The sequence below is a fragment of the Amblyraja radiata genome, chromosome 2 (assembly GCF_010909765.2).
Source record: "Amblyraja radiata isolate CabotCenter1 chromosome 2, sAmbRad1.1.pri, whole genome shotgun sequence".
Taxonomy (NCBI): domain Eukaryota; kingdom Metazoa; phylum Chordata; class Chondrichthyes; order Rajiformes; family Rajidae; genus Amblyraja; species Amblyraja radiata.
In genome coordinates, this window is record NC_045957.1 from 21,154,511 (window position 1) to 21,174,416 (window position 19,906).

Consider the following 19,906-nt stretch of genomic DNA (forward strand, 5'->3'; position numbering starts at 1 on the left):
AAGTGGTGCAGCAGTGACACTAAAGTTCCGGATAAACTTCCTATAAAAATGAGCAAACCCAAGGAACCCCTGAAGTCGCTTACGACTGGAGGGTGTAGGCCAGTTGGCCACAGCACTGACCTTGCTCGGGTCTGTAGATCAGTGCATGTTCCTTTAACATAGTGACCTCACCACTACTAACCACTCCCCATTATCTTCAGTATAATTGTAACGTCCCCACCTCCAGCTCTCTCTCTAGCTCCAGTGACAGACCACGGACAGCTAGGGCACGAATGTGTATCAATATAAATGTTAGTAATAAAACCAGTTGTGAAGACATCGTGTGTTTCAACTCCTCTTTACATGGTGTCATAGTTGAACTTTGCGCCTCCTGTTTATCGGGTTTTTATTTGCTTGTCTCCCTGTTCCACACCTTTCGTTGTTTTTAACCCTTGCCTTGCAATGTCAAACTCTTGTCGTAAACCTGAAGTCCTGGTGTTTGACTCCGACATCGTCCATCGGTGGGCTGTCTTCCGGCGCGACTTCGAGCATTACATTGCGATTGCTCATCCTGCTGCCACCCCTGCGGTGGAGGCCCACCTGCTCCTCAACCTGGCTGGCCCGGAGGCCATGGAACGTTATGAATCGTTCGAGTACGGCGTTGGTGAAGAGGCTCGGGACCCGGTATGTCTTATGGCTAAGTTCACTGCACTTTGTGACATTCCTACCAACTGCATCCTAGAACGGTTTAAGTTTTTCACCGGGCGCCAGAACCCTGGGGAGCACATTGACACCTACATTGCCTCGTTGCATCACCTAGCACGGCGTTGTCGCCTCGACGCGGTGACCCCCGATCAAATGACCCGGGATGTCCTGGTTTACGGTCTCCTGGACGAGAAACTAAGGGCTGAGCTTTTGAGGAAGCCCGATCTGACTTTGAATGAGGCTTTGCACGCCTCTCGCATGGCTGCTGCTGTCGCCTCCGTGGCATCACCTGCGGCTCAGGACATTAACTATGCCGGTGCTGCTGGCCGCCGGCGGATCGATGGCCCGCCCCGCTAGCGTGGCTCACGCGCCCCCACGAGGGACAGCCCGCGTCGTTGCCCCAACTGCAACTTTGCCTCCCATCAATTTAATGTTTGCCCTGCGCTGGGAAAGACTTGCAATTTCTGCAGGAAGCTAAATCATTTTTCTGCTGCATGTCGCTCCCTTGGAAAGCCTGTTCCTGCTCCCAGGAGAAGTCTAAACAACCTTGCTGAGGCTGATAGCGCAGCCGGTTCCCTGTACCAGTCAGACAAACTCCCCAATTCTGATACCAGTTCCTCCCATGACGAATCAAGTATTTTTTCACTGTTGGGTGCACCTGCACTGATAGCTGATCCCTCAGTGCGTGTTACTGTGAATGGGACGACCTTTCCGGCAAAGGTCGACACGGGGGCGTCTTCCAATGTTATGTCAGTGAGCCTCTTCAAGCAGATAAGGTCTGGGGAGAAGGTTACTCCCAACGACTCCCGTCTTCATGCCTATGGGGGAGGCGTGCTCGTACCAGTCGGGAAGGCTACTCTTATCTGCACAGTCCTGGAGACCTCTCGGCCCCTCACTTTTCACCTGCTGCAATCTGAAAATGTCACACTGTTGGGTGCCCGTGCGTGCCAGGAACTCGGTTTGGTTTCCTTCCACCGCGGTATCCACCTGGTGCAGACCCCCCTGGACCCCATGAGTGAGTACCCTAATCATTTTGATGACGAGCTGGGCAAGCTGCCCTGCAATTACAAGATCGCTGTGGACCCGGGTGTCGATCCGGTGATCCGCCCACCTCACCGTGTCTCCTTTGCCATGAAGGACAAGGTGGAGTCGACTCTGCGCCACATGGTGGCCGTGGGCATCCTCAAGGAGGTGAGTGATCCCATGAAGTTTTCCAGCGCACCATGGAGCAGCTGTTTGCCGGTCTGCCGTGTGCTATCATTGTCGACGACATCCTGGTGTACGGAAGGGACATCGCTGAGCACGACCTCCACCTCCGCCAAGTCCTGGACAGGGCTCGTGAGATCAACCTCAAACTTAACTCCAAGAAGTGCCGTTTCCGCGTTCCGGAGGTCACGTACGTAGGCCACGTCTTCACGGATGAGGGTCTGAAGCCAGACCTGCAGAAGACAGCTGCGGTCTCTGAGATGTCCGCACCCGCCGACGTGCCCAGCCTGCAGCGCTTTCTGGGCATGGTGAACTATCTGGGAAAGTTCATTCCCGACCTCAGCGAGCTGAGTGCGCCCCTGAGGGAACTGATCAAGAAGGACACTGCCTGGGCTTGGTTCCCGAAGCACCAGACGGCTTTCGATGTCCTGAAGTCCAGACTGGTTCGCACCCCCACCCTCAAGTTCTTCGACTTGAAGCGTCCCATCGTCCTCACCTGCGACGCCTCGAAGTTCGGTCTTGGTGCCGCCTGCCTGCAGCTCTACGATGGCCTGCAGCTGCCTGTCTCCTATGCTTCTCGCACCATGACCCCCGCTGAGCAGCGTTATGCTCAGATCGAGAAGGAGCTCCTCGCCGTGGTGTTTGCCTGCTCGAAGTTTAAAGATGACATCCTGGGCAACACCTTCACTGTCGAAACCGATCACCAGCCGCTGGTCACTATCCTGAATAGACCGATCCACGTTGCCTCTTCCCGTTTGCAGCGAATGATGCTGCAGCTCCAGCGCTTCACGTTTCGAATCGTGTACCGCAAGTGCAAGGACATGTTCGTGGCCGACACACTGTCCCGCGCACCGCTGGCGTCCACTGCCCGACACCCGTACAAATCGGCTGACCTGATGGTGTTAAACGATAATATTGTGCCTTCACAGCAGATGCAGTCCCTGGTCCAGCACACTGCCAAAGATCCTGCCCTGCATCATGGGCCTGCTCAGTGGCTCATGTCCCGCACCACGCGCCCTCTGATCCCAGTATCCCAGCGCTCCCTGAAGCCTGTGGTCCTCAGCCCTGCTGCCGTCCAGGAGCGCATTGCCCAAAAGCAAGATATCCAGAAGCGCTCGCATGACAAGTCCTGCCGTCCCCTTCCACGTCTATTCCCTGGCCAGGTGGTCCGGATGCAGTCCCCCTCCGGGCACTCCCGGCTGGTTGTTGTCGTCAGCTCTGCCGGCTCTCCGCGGTCTTACCACGTTGACTACGAGGGTACCATCTACCGCCGATCCCGCCAGCACTTGCTGCTGGTCAGCGAGCCCGCTCCGCCTCCTGCAGCCCCTTTTGCCCCTCCGGTTCCTTCCTCACTGCCCACCGCTCCTCGCATGCCCAGGACTCTGCCTTCTCAACTCTTTGTGCCCCGGTCTCCTGTTGCTCTTCCACCCTCGCCTGCCTTGCCCGCTCGCTTGCCCGCTGCTGTCCCCATTTCCCCTCCCCGGTCACCTCATCCTCCCTCTCCTGCGCATTCTCCGGGTCGTTCACCTGCCTCCGCTCCTGCTCCTGTCCCTGCTGTTCCTGCGGAGGAGGGGGAGGGCGGGCTGCGTACCCGGTCCGGGCGGTTGGTCAAGCCGCCTGTACGTTACGGGGAATTTGCTTAGCCGTTTTAACTGTTTCCTGCCGGTGTACGCGTTTGTCTGTTCCTAGCGTATGAGTCGTGGTCGCACTGTCATTATTGTAATGCTTTGTTTTCCAAGGGGAAGGATGTAGGTCAGTGCATGTTCCTTTAACATAGTGACCTCACCACTACTAACCACTCCCCATTATCTTCAGTATAATTGTAACCTCCCCGCCTCCAGCTCTCTCTCTAGCTCCAGTGACAGACCACGGACAGCTAGGGCACGAATGTGTATCAATATAAATGTTAGTAATAAAACCAGTTGTGAAGACATCGTGTGTTACAACACCTCTTTACAGGGTCCATCTGTATACCAGCAGGTGATACAACATAACCAAGGAATAGAACAGAGTTAGCATGAAATTCAAATTTCTCAGCTTTCACAAACAGATCATTCAGGAGCAAACGTTCCAGCACCTGGTGTACATGCTGCACATGGGAAGTCTCGTCTGGAGAAAAGATCAAAATGTCATCAAGGTACACAAACACAAATTTGTTCAGCATGTCACGTAATACATCATTAACCAGGCCTTGAAAAACTGCTGGAGCATTAGTAAGACCAAACGGCATGACCAGATATTCATAATGACCACTGGGTGTGTTAAACGCAGTTTTCCATTCATCCCCCTCCCTTATCCTCACCAGATGATAAGCATTTCTAAGATCTAACTTAGTGAATACTTTAGCGTCTTTTAACAGTTCAAATGCAGAGGAGATAAGAGGAAGAGGGTACCTGTTTTTAACAGTAATGTCATTGTAGTCAATGCAGGGCCGAAATGTTTTATCCTTTTTATCCACAAAGAAGAATCCAGCTCCTGCCGGTGAAGAGGAAGGTCTGATGATGGTGGGGCAGCTCTTTCTCCGGGCTGCCCGTCGACCCGTACTCGTAGCCTACCAGCGGGCTTGGAGCACCGTTTCCTGGCGGGGACCGCCCAGCACCTCGGCCTCGGTGGCGGCACAGCGCTGGAGCGCTATCGCGGAGCGGAGCGGGCGATGCCTTGCCTGGGTCGCCACGCAGGATCGACGCGCTGGAGCTCCGGTGAGCTGGACCACCGAGAGCAACACCTCCGGGCTGCGGGTCTGCGGAGCGGAGCGGGCGGCGCCGACTTCATCATCGGGAGCCTGGGAGCTCCAAACCGGTGCGGCCTTGTCGGCTTCGGAAGCCGCGGTCTCCAACTAGAAAGCGGCCGTTCCAGGTGGCCCAGCCGCTGAGTGGACTCTCCCGACGCCGGGTCAACACCACCCGGTGAGAACGGCCAGGAACATCGGGCCTCCGTAGAGGCAATTGGGTGGCCTCAATAGGCCTGACTTTGGGGTGAACTTGGGGTGGGGACTGGACATTGTGCCTTCCCCCACAGTGGTATCCACTGTGGGGGGATGATTTTTTGTCTGTAATGTAATCCTGTTAGTCTTCGTCCAAGATGGCTGCCGTGAAGAGAGAGTGGACGCTGGCGCGCTTTGGCTGCCGCTGCTCTCTCTTCACACTGTGTTTTTGATTTTCTGTTTTTGGACTGAATTCTGTTTTTAATTTGTGTCTCTGTGATGTCTTTATTATTTATTTTATTCTGATTATATGTTTTTATTCCTATTAATCTATGTAAGGTGTCCTTGAGATGTCTGAAAGGCGCCCATTAAATAAAATGTATTATTATTATTATTATGATCCCAGCAGCAAGGGCGTCGTCAATGTACCTTTCCATGGCGAGCCGCTCAGGTGAAGACAAGGAGTAGAGATGACCCTTAGGAGGCGCTGTACCTGGCAGAAGGTTGATGCAGCAGTCGTACGGTCTATGCGGTGGAAGAGATGTGGCCTTGGCCCTGTTGAACACCTCCTTCAGGTCCAGATAACACGAGGGAACATTGGTGAGATCTGGAAAGTCCCCCTCCCTTGAACGGGGAGGCTGCCGGAGGGTGGTCCTGGAAGATCCCGGCAAACTGCTCCTCGACGGATCCTTCATAGGCTCAGGAGAAGAATCATGCACCAGACAGGTGAGCTTACAGTTATTCCCCCAGGAAATTACTTCCCCAGTACCCCAGTTCATGTGAGGATTATGGTCAGACAGCCAAGGGAGCCCCAAAACCAGAGGATGAAGAGAAGAGTCGAGGAGGTGAAAACTGATGGTCTCAATGTGATTACCTGCCACGATGAGTTGAACAGGTTGAGTTCGGTGAGTTACCCTGCACAGTAGGCGCCCATCCAGTGCACTAGCCTCCAGAGGATTTTGAGGCTGTTCACGTTCCAGCTTGAATTCATCAGCCAAGCGAATGTCCAAGAAGTTCTCATCTGCCCCAGAATCAACCAAAGCCTGCAGGGAGTGACGCTGGGAATGCGCCAACATGTACAGCCGTGAGTTGACGAGAGGAAAGGCTCATAGGAGCGGTACAACTCACCAATGTGCTCTCTTTCATTGGTGAGCTTTGTCTTTTACTGAACAGCTGTTCAACAAATGTCCCAGTTCACCACAGTAAAAACACCTCCCCTCCCTACAGCTGCCGTTCCTCCGGGCTGAGTTTGGCTCGTCCCACCTGCATGGGCTCCTCCGAAGAGACAGGTGGCGCTGTAAGCTGACTGGACCGGCCGAGAGGGAAGAAGTCCCAACCGGAAGGCGAAGGGCGATGCTGCCGCCACTGCTGGGAGGAGGACCGAACTGCAGCCGATCTCCTCTCTCGCTCTCTTTCTCTGAGCCTAGCGTCAATTTGGACAGCAAGGGAAATCATAGACTCGAAGTCGGAAGGCAGGGTTAGTGGAGCCAACTGATCTTTGATAGCTTCAGACAATCCATTACGAAAAGCATCCAACAAAGCAGCCTCATTCCATCCACTCTTAGCAGCAACAGTTCGAAAGTCAATAGCAAAATCCATAACTGAGCGATTACCTTGTTTCATGGAGACCAGGTTCTGTGAAGCCTCTCGGCCAGGATTGGAGTGATCAAACGTGCGGGACAGAGCTTCCATGAACAGGACCGATGTCTGGCAAACAGGAGAATTCCGAGACCACTCCGCCGTGGCCCAAGCCTCCGCCCTACCCGACAGGTGCGTGATGATAAAGGCTACCCTTGAGCGTTCTGATGAAAAGGAAGCCGCTTGAAGTTCGAAATGCAGTCCACACCGAATCAAAAAAGGTCTACACTTCTCCGATTCCCCCGAGAAGTGTTCCGTTCTTGCCAGGTGGACGAATGGAGATGCTGCAGCAGCCGTGGCCATCGGAGCTCCTGGACACACAGACAAGGAAACAGACTCGGCAGGCACGGGAGCCGCAGCAGGAAACAAAGAATCCAGCCGAGCAACCAGGTGTTCAAACCGGGAACTTAAAGTGTTCACCTGTGAGCCGATGTCCACCTGGAACCCCTGCTGACGCTCGCCGAGATCCCGGAACCCGGCGATGATCGAGGAGAGTTGACCCTCGTAATGCGAGATGCGCTCCTCTTGCTTCTGGAGCGCTGCACGAAAAGGATCAGAGCCCGCTGAGTCCATTGTTGGCCAGTTCGTAATGTCAGAACTGAACGAGGAGGAGGACACAAATGCAGGCTCAGACACAGGGCAGATCAGTTTTCAGAGTTTAATCAGTCCAAGTCGGTACACAGGTAAGCAAAAAACGGAGGCAACAGTACAATCAAGGAGCAGGCAAAAACAGTGGTCGAAAAACAGGCAATGGTCGAGATAACAAGGTCAAAAGATTTCCAGAGCTGGCACGAGGTGATACAAAGTAACATACACAACGAACTGGCAATGAGAACTAAAACACAAAGGGCTTAAATACCATATAACCATATAACCATATAACAATTACAGCACGGAAACAGGCCATCTCGACCCTACAAGTCCATGCCGAACAACTTTTTTCCCTTAGTCCCACCTGCCTGCACTCATACCATAACCCTCCATTCCCTTCTCATCCATATGCCTATCCAATTTATTTTTAAATGATACCAACGAACCTGCCGCCACCACTTCCACTGGAAGCTCATTCCACACCGCTACCACTCTCTGAGTAACGAAGTTCCCCCTCATGTTACCCCTAAACTTCTGTCCCTTAATTCTGAAGTCATGTCCTCTTGTTTGAATTTTCCCTATTCTCAAAGGGAAAAGCTTGATCACATCAACTCTGTCTATCCCTCTCATCATTTTAAAGACCTCTATCAAGTCCCCCCTTAACCTTCTGCGCTCCAGAGAATAAAGACTTAACTTATTCAACCTATCTCTGTAACTTAGTTGTTGAAACCCAGGCAACATTCTAGTAAATCTCCTCTGTACTCTCTCTATTTTGTTGACATCCTTCCTATAATTGGGCGACCAAAATTGTACACCATACTCCAGATTTGGTCTCACCAATGCCTTGTACAATTTTAACATTACATCCCAGCTTCTATACTCAATGCTCTGATTTATAAAGGCTAGCATACCAAAAGCTTTACCACCCTATCTATATGAGATTCCACCTTCAAGGAACTATGCACGGTTATTCCCAGATCCCTCTGTTCAACTGTATTCTTCAATTCCCTACCATTTATCTTGTACGTCCTATTTTGATTTGTCCTGCCAAGGTGTAACACCTCACATTTATCAGCATTAAACTCCATCTGCCATCTTTCAGCCCACTTTTCCAAATGGCCTAAATCACTCTGTAGACTTTGGAAATCCTCTTCATTATCCACAACACCCCCTATCTTGGTATCATCTGCATACTTACTAATCCAATTTACCACCCCTTCATCCAGATCATTGATGTACATGACAAACAACAAAGGACCCAACACAGATCCCTGAGGCACCCCACTAGTCACCTGCCTCCAACCCGACAAACAGCCATCCACTATTACCCTCTGGCTTCTCCCATTCAGCCACTGCTGAATCCATCTTGCTATTCCTGCATTTATACCCAACAGTTTAACCTTCTTAACCAACCTTCCATGAGGAACCTTGTCAAAGGCCTTACTAAAGTCCATATAGACAACATCCACTGCTTTACCCTCGTCAATTTCCCTAGTAACCTCTTCAAAAAATTCAAGAAGATTAGTCAAACATGACCCAGGCACAAATCCATGTTGACTGTTCCTAATCAGACCCTGTTTATCCAGATGCTTATATATATTATCTCTAAGTATCTTTTCCATTAATTTGTCCACCACTGAAGTCAAACTAACAGGTCTATAATTGCTAGGTTTACTCTTAGAACCCTTTTTAAACAATGGAACAACATGCGCAGTACGCCAATCCTCGGGGACTATTCCCGTTTCTAATGACATTTGAAATATTTCTGTCATAGCCCCGGCTATTTCTACACTAACTTCCCTCAATGTCCTAGGGAATATCCTGTCAGGACCTGGAGACTTATCCACTTTTATATTTTTCAAAAGTGTCAGTACTTCTTTTACTTTGAAACTCATAGTATCCATAACTACTCTACTCGTTTCCCTTACCTCACATAATTCAATATCCTTCTCCTTGGTGAATACCGAAGAAAAGAAATTGTTCAATATCTCCCCCATCTCTTTTGGCTCTGCAGATAGCTGCCCACTCTGTTTCTCCAATGGACCAATTTTATCCCTCGTTATCCTTTTGCTATTAATATAGCTGTAGAAACCCTTTGGATTTACTTTCACCTTACTTGCCAAAGCAACCTCATATCTTCTTTTAGCTTTTCTAATTTCTTTCTTAAGATTCTTTTTACATTCCTTATACTCCACAAGCACCTCATTTACTTCATGCTGCCTATAATTATTGTAGATCTCCCTCTTTTTCCGAACAAGATGTCCAATTTCCCTTGAAAACCAGGGCTCTTTCCAATTTTTACTGTTTCATTTCAACCGAACAGGAACATAAAGATTCTGTACTCTTAAAATTTCCCCTTTAAATGTCCACCATTTCTCTTCTACATCTTTCCCATAAAACAAAATGTCCCAGTCCACTCCTTTTAAATCATCTCGCATCTCATCAAAGTTAGCCTTTCTCCAATCAAAAATCTCAACCCTAGGTCCAGTTCTGACCTTCTCCATAATTATATTGAAACTAATGGTATTGTGATCACTGGACCCGAAGTGCTCCCCACTCATATACGCAAATACGTATATGCAACGCAAATACACAGACTAACAGGGGATAACGAGACACAGGTGAAACACATCAGGGCGGGGCCAACAATCACACGAGGGGAAACGACATGACAGGAAATGGGACCTGAAATGAGAGGAGATGTGAGATACCAAAATAAAACAAGAATGCAAACAATAATAATAAAAACAATAAGAAACAGAAACTAGATCAAACGTGAGACCTGACAACTATAGACTGAACTAAACTAAGCATGGCAGCCCTTGGCCTCTCCTGATTTCAATGGAGAATAATTCCCTGTACCAACTTCTTCGAGCATTTTTCCTAGAGAATATTCCCCACAAAATCTGCCTCATGGTAGAAGTTGGTACTAAGTAGATAATAGGAAGGTTGTGGCCAGAATCCAGGAAGAATACATTGTTGGAAGTTTTTCACATTGGTGAGATGTGGGTAATGGTGTTTGGGGACCTCTTGCATTTAATTAGTACAAATAACTTGGACTGATAACTCCAGATGAACATGAGTATTTTCACTTGTGTCCAGCATAGCTGGATTATCTCCTATTTAAAATTAAATGATTATATCAAAACAATCTTTCTAATTTTGGCCCCACCACAAATGTTGGCCAATGTGACTTCTGGTGCCCTGTCAGAGTACAGCAAAGCTACATCCAGGCATATCTACATGCCCACACTGTTGTGGAGAGGGGATTGGAGTGCTGAAGCCTTGCTCCTTTACTCAGATCAGTGACATTGCATCCTCAGTGGTGAGCAGAAATGTAGCGACTTCTTGCAGACCGTACAGGTTTTCTGTTTTTAGAAGGTTTGATGCTCATCCTGAAAAGACCTTAGCTGGGCTGCATTAGGTTGAGATTTTGATAAGCCTTGAGGGAGGCTGAAGGAAACAACAGCTACAATCGCCCGTCTGTTTCAAACAGCCAGACATTGAATGTTGACTAAGACAGTTGGGTACTGTTGGCATGGCTCCTGGATACCAGATACAAAGTGTGAAGTGTGAAGTTTTAATAGTCATTACTTTGTAATAACAAGGTACATCACTCATATACTTGAGGGACAAATCGGACTGCTTGAATCATATTGTTAAACTTCTTGCCGCACTGGTCACCAGTTCTTAAAATCCCCATGATTACATAAAACAATACAGAATATTATAGCACAGGAACAGAATGTTGTTGCAAACATGATGCCAGGTTAAACTAATCTCTTCTGCCTGTTCATGATCCATATCCTCCCATTCCCAGCACACCCATGTTTCAGGTTGATGATCTTTCATTACTGTATACTCCAGAGTTGTAATGAAAACTCACTGACTCATCTCCTTCCCCTGGTGCTATCTAACCTGCTGAGAGTTTCCATCATTTTCTGTTTTATCACAGATCTCCATCTTTTGCGGTAATTTGCATTCAGATGATGGTGTAGTCCTGTTGTACCACTTCTGCTGGAAAAATACATTTTACTTTTAACTGCTTTTTACTTTCCTATCTGCCTGAATAGAACAAAACATATTTTGTGTCAGAGGGAATTGCAGATGCTGGTTTACACCAATGACAGACATAAATTGCTGGAGCAATTCAGCGGGAAAGGCAGCATCTCTGGAAAGAAGAAAATGGTGACGTTTCGGGTCGAGACCCTTCTTCAGACTGAGGGATTATTTTAGTTCATAGTCTGGGAATTTCAATCAGCCATGGCAAATATCTAATGGCTTATCAATATCCTTTTCTGACTATGATAGTAGATCATTTAATACTTCAATTTCAAGTGTTGTCATGATGGCACTGTTCATTGATACAGGCCGGAGTGATTACAATAAAAGTCATGGTCCAACAATAAAACAGTATATCATCTGCTTTTTCCTTATTAATGTGCACATAGTCTCTGCATCTTATCTCCAATACCATGACACGCCATGTTTCTGCCTTTAGCTGGAAGCCATTAACAATAACATTGAATTCTTTACATAGTTTTCAAATTGTGTTTTCCAACATGTGGCTCACAATACCAATTTGCTGAAAATAATTTTCATTTTAACGCATCATCAGCAGAGTCTTGGAGACTTACACCTGTATGTTGGTCGTGTCAGTGTTTTGCTGGGAAATGTAAAACTTTAATTAACGATAAAGTCCTACATTTTGGAAATGTACTCTCTTTATTTCATATGTCTGCAGCTACAAAAGCTCATTGTGGAGTTGTGAGAACAGCTAGTGTCACATATCCATGGATTACCTCCAAAGAGCATATAAAGGAATAAATATTTAAAGAAGATTCCTATTAATAATTGCTGAAACAGAAAATTAAGAAATACTGTATGCTTCCAGGCTTTTATATTCAAGTAATTTAAAGTTGACAACTGCAACCTTGTCACCACAGGTTTACAATCATCTCAAATGAAGATATAAGTTAATGTAAGAAACTAAATATGTTTCACATCTGCTACAATACTCCAAGCAAATTAACATTTAACTCACAAAGTACGAAAGTCGGAATTCACAGATACGTGTTATAATTTCACATTTCACAACAACATAGAGCATTTAAGGAAATAACATTTAAAAAACCCCGTGGACTTCGGGAGCTGCGGTCTCCGGGGAGGAAGCGGCCGCTACAGACACTCCAAGCCGCTGAGAGTGTTCACCCGACGCCAGAACTCCATCAACAGGTGAGGGGGCCTGAAGCATCGGGCTGCCGTAGCGGCAACTGCGGAGGCCCCAACAGGCCCGACCATGGGTGAACAGGGGACGGGACTGGACTTTTGCTGCCTTCCCCCACAGTGGGAACCATTGTTTTTATGTTTATTGTTAAGTTCTGTTAAATTCTTTAATGTTGTGTCTTATCTTTATTCGTGTGCTGCAATAGCAAGTCAAATTTCACTACACCAATTGGTGTATGTGATAATAAATGTCCTTTGTATCCTTTGTATCCTTGTATCTCCCGGTTGCTGAACACGTTAATTCTCCTTTCCATTCCTACACTGACCTTTCTGTCCTAGGTCTCCTCCATTGTCAGAGTGGAGGAAGAGCATCTCATATTTTGCTTGGGAAGTTTATAGCCCAGTGGTATGAATATTGATTTCTCTCACTTCAGGTAGCCCCGGCATTCCCTCTCTCTCCCTCTCTATCCCTCCCCCACCCAAGTCGCACTCGCTTTTCATTTTCACCCAACAAACAGCTTCCAATGGTCTGTTTGCTTTATCATCGTTACATTTTTGCATATCTTTCGTTTATTGTTCTTTATCTCTCTACATCACCGTCTATATCTTTTGTTTCCCTTATCCCTAACCAGTCTGAAGAAGGATCTCGACCCAAAACATCACCCTTTCCTTCTCTCCAGAGATGCTGCCTGTCCCGCTAAATTACTCCAGCGTTTTGTGTCTGTCTTCGGTTTAAACCAGCACTTGCAGTTCCTTCTTACACGTTACTTTTTATAGCAGCTGAATAAAAATTCTCAACAATTAGTACGATTTGCACTTCTGAAATATATTAAGCACATTTCACACCAGAATCTTCTAGCATTTGTGTTTTGTTATTATGGTGATCTATTGGATAATTAAATTTTAAAAGTTACTTCGCAAACTTACACAGCTAGAGTACAGAATGCAGGTTTAGTCACCGTACTACAGGAAAGACATGGTTGCATCGGAGAGGGTGGAGGAGTGTCACCAGGATGACTCCTGGGATGGAACATTTCACCTGGAGGAAGGACCAATGGTCTGGGTTTGTTTACCTTGGAGTGGAGGAAGGTAAGGGGGGTCCTGACAGAGATCTAAAAAATTATAAGGGTCATAGATGGTGTAGATAATAATAAACCTTTGCCCATAGCAGAGGTGTCTAAAACTGGACACTTGATCATGGGTTTAGAAAACAAGGGGAAGAGGTGCAGAAGGGATCTGAGAACAAATTCTTTTCACACATAGAATGGTTTGAAACTGAGAGGATGATGAATCCAAGTACTTTCACAGCATCTTAGTACAATCTAAATGAGCATGTGAAGCAGACAAGCAAAATAAACCTGTAAGCCAAGTGCAGTATATTTGACAGTCAGCATTTACATGATGGGTCACAAGACCTGTTTCTATATTGTATGATTGCATGATTCTAGGGCAACCTGTATCAGCATAGGAAAAGGATTAATCACACATTAATCACATATCTCGTGGTTACGAGATCACTGAGAAAGGAATAACCCCAATGTGATAGAATTCCAGATTTATTTTGAGGGTGAACAACTCAGGACCTTCAAACATTCATTGCTCAGGCCCATTGCCTTCAACTTATGTAAAAGGGCTATTGTAATGGTATGATAGTGGAATTGTCTAAGGTGGACTGGGAAAATAAGCTCTGAGACAGGTCAATAGAAAACTGTGGCAGATATTCTAAAAGGCTGGCTGATGGTGCTTAGCAGCAATTTATCCCAATTGGAAAGAGGGATTCATGAGAAATCTGTGGTTATTAAAGGAAGTCACGGATACTGTTAAATTGAATTCAGTTGAATTGAATTGAATAGAAATAGAAATTGGAATTAAATTGAATTAAATTGAATAGGAGGGCATACAAAATGGCACTTGTTGGTGGTAGGCCAGGGGCCTAGGATGTGTGAGATTCAAAATCACAAACGCTCTTGAGACAAATTCAGGCAAAGAAGTGTTTTTATTAATTTCATATTCTGCAGAATAGGTGCCTCTCCTCTGATGTCCCGTAGAGGCACACCGAGGATCGGGATGTCTTCTATCTTTATACATTTCTTTTCATTATTATCACATTCTCATCTCTCCCCATTGAGCTTCTTCCAATCATAACATAAAGCCCAGATTCCCACGAGAACGTCGTGGAACGCCCACCCAACGTCAAAGACACCTCCCCTATCATGCATCGCATGTGCATTTAAATTAGGCATCTTGTCATAGTGGGTGTGTGTACATATTCATGTAATCTCATCAAGCATGCGTAGTTGAGCGTGACTTCGTGTCCCTCTCCCCTTTGTTCTAATTTCTCTGCTATCCCCTGCTGAAGTCTTTCTATTGCTACTTTTTATCTAGAATTTCTCTCTGTTCTTTATATCGTTACTTTCTATTCTACTAGCAGTCTGGCTTCTGCTGACACCTTATTTCTTTCTAAGTTATTTTTCTATCCCTAGTCTAAATCAATCATGTCTGTTAACTCTTTCCTCACAATCCATCCTTTTATTTTTTGCTACGCACCCTTGATTTACACTATCTCCTCCTTTTCTAATGCTAGCAGAAGATTCTTCACCTCCCTATCCTCCTCATGTTGGTCATACTGTGTTCTGAAGGCCATTATGGTGGCAGCACTGTTCTTTGTCAGGGCTGTTTCTATCAATCGCTGAGCCAATCCCCGTACGCAGGGAATGATACAACATCCGAACAAACACAATAACCCTACCATGACTATTACTGATGTTAGTGCAGATGTAAAGATGTGCTTCCATTTCCCAAACCAGGAGTCTAGAAACCCGGTCCAGGAGGTGTCTACTCCAGAGTTCTCAGCCAATTCGATAGACAGAGAGGTGAGACCTGCTAGGGCTCTTGATACTGACCCATCCGCAGCAGTGTTGTTGGGGATGAATGTGCAACATTGTTCGCCCAACATTACACACACCCCTCCCTTCTCAGCCAGTAGCATGTCCAAGGCCATGCGATTTTGCCAGGCCATTTGGCTGGTAGCTGTTAGTTGTTCCGCTAATCCTTCAACTGCATCTCGAGTGTAATTTATAAAGCGTTGTTGATTGTAGTATAAGTAGTTGATCCAGTCCACATTTTTATTAACTGTGGACCACCAGAAGAGTGTGGACTCAAAGCCCGCAGCTATCTGATTTCTGGCTTTAAATTCATCGGGTACCCCTCTTGGCACCCCTATCGCATCTATATAGATGTGTGTGTCGAATGATCCTCTCACCTTTCTCTTTTGTCGTCGGCTTCCTTTATCGAGTTCTACAGCATGTTCTACTGCTATGGTGAAGGGCATCATCAGTTGTATGAGGGTACAGGTTCCCGTCCATGACCCTGGTAACCGGGGCCACAGGGTATTCTCCCCGCACCACCACCAGACATCGGCTCTACTGACTATCTGCTTTTTCAGCCAGGAGCTATTGAACAGTGGCCCCTGTTCCTCAGCCGTTATGTTATACGTCTGATTGCAGTTGAACACCTTCCCCATGTCCTGTCCCTCTGGGTTATTTCTTGTATAGCACTCAAACCCCTCCTCCCCAAAAGGAATGGTAAATGGAGGAGGTCGAGGGTCTTCCCTTCGGCCCTTCGTATTGTTGTTGCTGGCCGGAAATAGGTAATGATAACTCTGGCATATCACATTCTTTGGTAAGAGGGGATTCGTGAATAGCTGTAGTATACATGTCATAGTCCTAGGTGTTCTATCCCAATTCAGGGGAAATGGTACTAGGACCAGCTGAGGCCTAGCTCCGGCGCAGGCGTAACAATTGGTTCGTTGCATACTTCTGGCTGTGTACATCATCCAGGCAAGCCAGGTGTTGGCTCCTTTTCCCCCTGTTGGTATTCCTTTCTTATATAACTGCCTTAATCCTGTTTCTCCTGCTACTATCATTATCTTCAGATCCTTAGACTCATTTTCCCTGGTGACATTGCTGATGGTGGTGCTGGTGTTGCCCCGGGATCCCTATTCTGACTGTCATCTATCTTGAACACCTCTCCCCTATCCTCGTATCTTCCCATCTTCCCATCTCACTTTACTTCTATCTCAAACTTCAGACATGCGTCCTTCCCTGTTTTATCTGCACATATCCAATACCTACCACTTTCCTGTATTTGGACACTCTGTATGCTCACATATACGCGTCCTGGCAATTTCTCGTTCGGGTTTTGATATACTCTCCACCTATCAGTTTGATAGGTGGTCTGATGCCACCCATATTTTGATGAAGTAAACACCGCGTGCCAATCTTTACAGGGATGGGTGCATACATACATTCTATAGCCGCACCACCATTTTCCTTTACATACATTAAATGGGATGGTGGTGGACCTATTCTGTGGTATTGTGATTTTTATGCATGTTACATTACTTACAAGTTGGGTACCACCCAACACACGACCCACCAACACAAAATCTTCATTTTTCCTGCGGGTTCTTGGTAAATATTAAAGTCAATGGTTCCTCTCCTTTGCGCACAGTCCACGGGCTGATATCGTCTGGTGGGGCCTCCACAGGACCCTTAACTCGACTTGCATGAGTCCACCCTTTCTCTTTTGTTCGTACTGCTGTCTCCGTGTTTAGTAATACCAAGTAGGGTCCAGTCCAGTCCACTTAGGTTGCAGCTTTTCTTCTTTCCACATTTTTATTAATACCCAGCCTCCAGCCTTGACTGAGTGAATCGGGAAGTCCAGTGGTGGGCTCTGGGCCAGCAATCCTTTAATTTTTAGTTCTGCAAGAGATTGGGACACTGCCAGTAAATAGTTCCTCAGGAACACATCGTTCCCTTGTATTGTTGGGACTCCTTCTACCTTCCCTAAGTATGGGAGCCCGAATAACATTTCATATGGTGATATCCCTATGTCTTTTCGAGGTGCCGTTCGGATTCTCAACAGGGCTATCGGAAGGCACTTAGTCCAGGGGAGTCTCGTTTCCTCTATCAACTTGGTGATTTGGGTCTTTAAGGTGCCATTCATTCTTTCCACCTTTCCTGAGCTCTGGGGATGCCATGGTGTATGCAATTTCCATTCTATTCCCAGTGCTTCACATATCATTTCATGTGTTTTGGAGGCAAAATGGGTCCCTCTATCTGAGTCTATTGTTTCCACAATCCCATATCTGGGTATAATTTGTTCTAATAATATACAATATACAATACATACAATACAATTCAATTTATTGTCATTTGGACCCCGTGAGGTCCAAACGAAATGCCGTTTCTGCAGCCATACATTACAACAAATAGACCCAAGACACAACATATTTTACATAAACATCCATCACATTGCTGTGATGGAAGGCCAAAAAAACTTCTCTCTCCACTGCACTCTCCCCCCCCATGTCAGAGTCAAAGTCAAAGCCCCCGGCGGGCGATGGCGAATTGTCCCGTGGCCATTAAACCACGCCGGGTAATGCAAGTTCGCGCACCAGGTCTTGGTGTTAGAGCCCCCGGTGCGCGCTCGCAGCCCGCCGCCATTCCAAGCCGCGCGGGGCGGTGCTGTAAGGCCCCGCTCCAGGAGCTCTTCAACCCCGCAACTCGGGCGGGAGAAGTCGCCGTTGCGGAAGCCCCGAAAAGCGGTCTCCCTCCAGGGACCCGCGGGCTCCCGGTGTCACTGTCCGCCAAACCCGCAGTTGCAGCCACCGAATCTCCGGGGGTCGGGCCGCAGCAGCGTCCACCACAGCTCCACCCGCTCTGGACTCGGCCAGCTCCGCGACGGTGAGGTGAGTGTCGGCACTGGAGCCCCCGGTTTTCCTGTTGGAGGCCGCTCCTCGTTGCAGCCCCAACGACAACGGAGACCCGACAAAGAAAAGGCCGGGTCTCCCGTGCAGGGAGAGATTTAAAAGGTTTCCCCCTCCCCCCCACACCACCCCCACCCCCGCACACACATACCCCAACAAAAATAACAAAAACTACATTAAAACATAGACATAAAATAATAAAAACGCAGACGGACTGCAGAGGCCGCTGCTGGCGAGAGCCGCGCCGCCTACCGGAACCTACGCTTGCTGTGGGATGTTTACCATGGCCAAACAAGTCATAAGGGGCTGTGTAATATGTCAGCGAATAAATAAGAAAATCATGAGAGCAGTCCCAGGAGGAAGACAACCATTAGCAGTTATATCTTGGCTACCGCCTGTGAGGTGGCAGTTACCGTGGGGAATGCCTCTACCCATCTGGTGAAATGGTCCACTACCACTAACAGGTACTTCCATGTTCGTACCCGGGGCAGCTCGGTAAAATCTATCTGTATTCTTTGGAAGGGCCTAACTGCTAATGGTTGTCTTCCTCCTGGGACTGCTCTCATGATTTTCTTATTTATTCGCTGACATATTACACAGCCCCTTATGACTTGTTTGGCCATGGTAAACATCCCACAGCAAGCGTAGGTTCTGAGGAGGGTGTCACAGAGGGCTTGTATTCCCCAATGGCTTTGTCCATGTAATCTCCCTAATAACTCCCTCATTATTTCTTTGTTCAATAGCTGCTTTCCATTTGGTGTCCACCATTTCCCATTTGAAGTACGCTGAGCCCCCATTTCTTTCATGTTTTCCTGTTCTTTCTCACTAAAGATAGGTATCTTTTCCTCTGGTTCCCTTAAAGGTATTAGCGACTTCATTTCTACCATCTGTTATGTGGCTGCTCTTTTTGCAACCTCATCCACTGCCCTATTTCCTCTGGACTCCAGGGTGTTACCCTTCTGATGCCCTGCCACATATGCTATGGCTATTCGTTCTGTTTTTTGCAAGGCTTCCAGTGTCTGTCCTACCAATTGCTCATGCGCTAATTCTTTACCTCGAGTTGTTATCATTCCTCGCTCTTTCCAGATCTTCCCAAAGGTGTGTACTACTCCAAAAGCGTATTTTGAATCGGTATATACTGTTCCTTCCTTCCCCTCCAATAATTCTAAAGCTCTCATTAATGCATATAATTCACAAGATTGAGCTGACCAACTACCAGGCAGCCTGCCGCTTTCAATTTCCTCCATCGTTTCCCCGTTCACTATACCGTACCCACTATGTCTTTTCCACCTATGCACCTGGAGGATCCATCTATAAACCACCGGCTGCCCTCAGCCAGAGGTTGCTCTTCTAAGTCTTCTCTACTTTTTGTCTGTAAATCTATTATTTCACTACAGCAGTGTACTGGGCCCTCTTCCTTGTCACCCTGTTTCTCCGCTGGATACAGGAATTGGGACGGGTTAAGGTTCTTATCCGTAATTATCATCAAATCGTCTTTTTCCATCAGGATGGCCTCATACTTCAAAAGTCTAGAGTCTGTTAACCATCTGTTGGATTTCTGAGTGAGTATGGTTCTTACTGTGTGTGGTGTAGAAACAACCAGAGTGCCTCCAAAGGTTAATTTCCTACTCTCTTCCACCAATATTGCGGTAGCTGCTACTGCTTGTATGCATCCCGGCCATCCCCTGGAGACTGGATCTAATATTTTCGAGAGGAAGGCCACTGGCTGTCGATTTCCCCCTCTTTTCTGGGTGAGTACCCCTATTGCCACCCACTTGTTTGAATTTACAAACAGGTGGAAAGGTTGTTCTACTGAGGGCAGAGCCAACACGGGAGCAGTAATCAAACTGTTCTTTAATTTCCCAAAT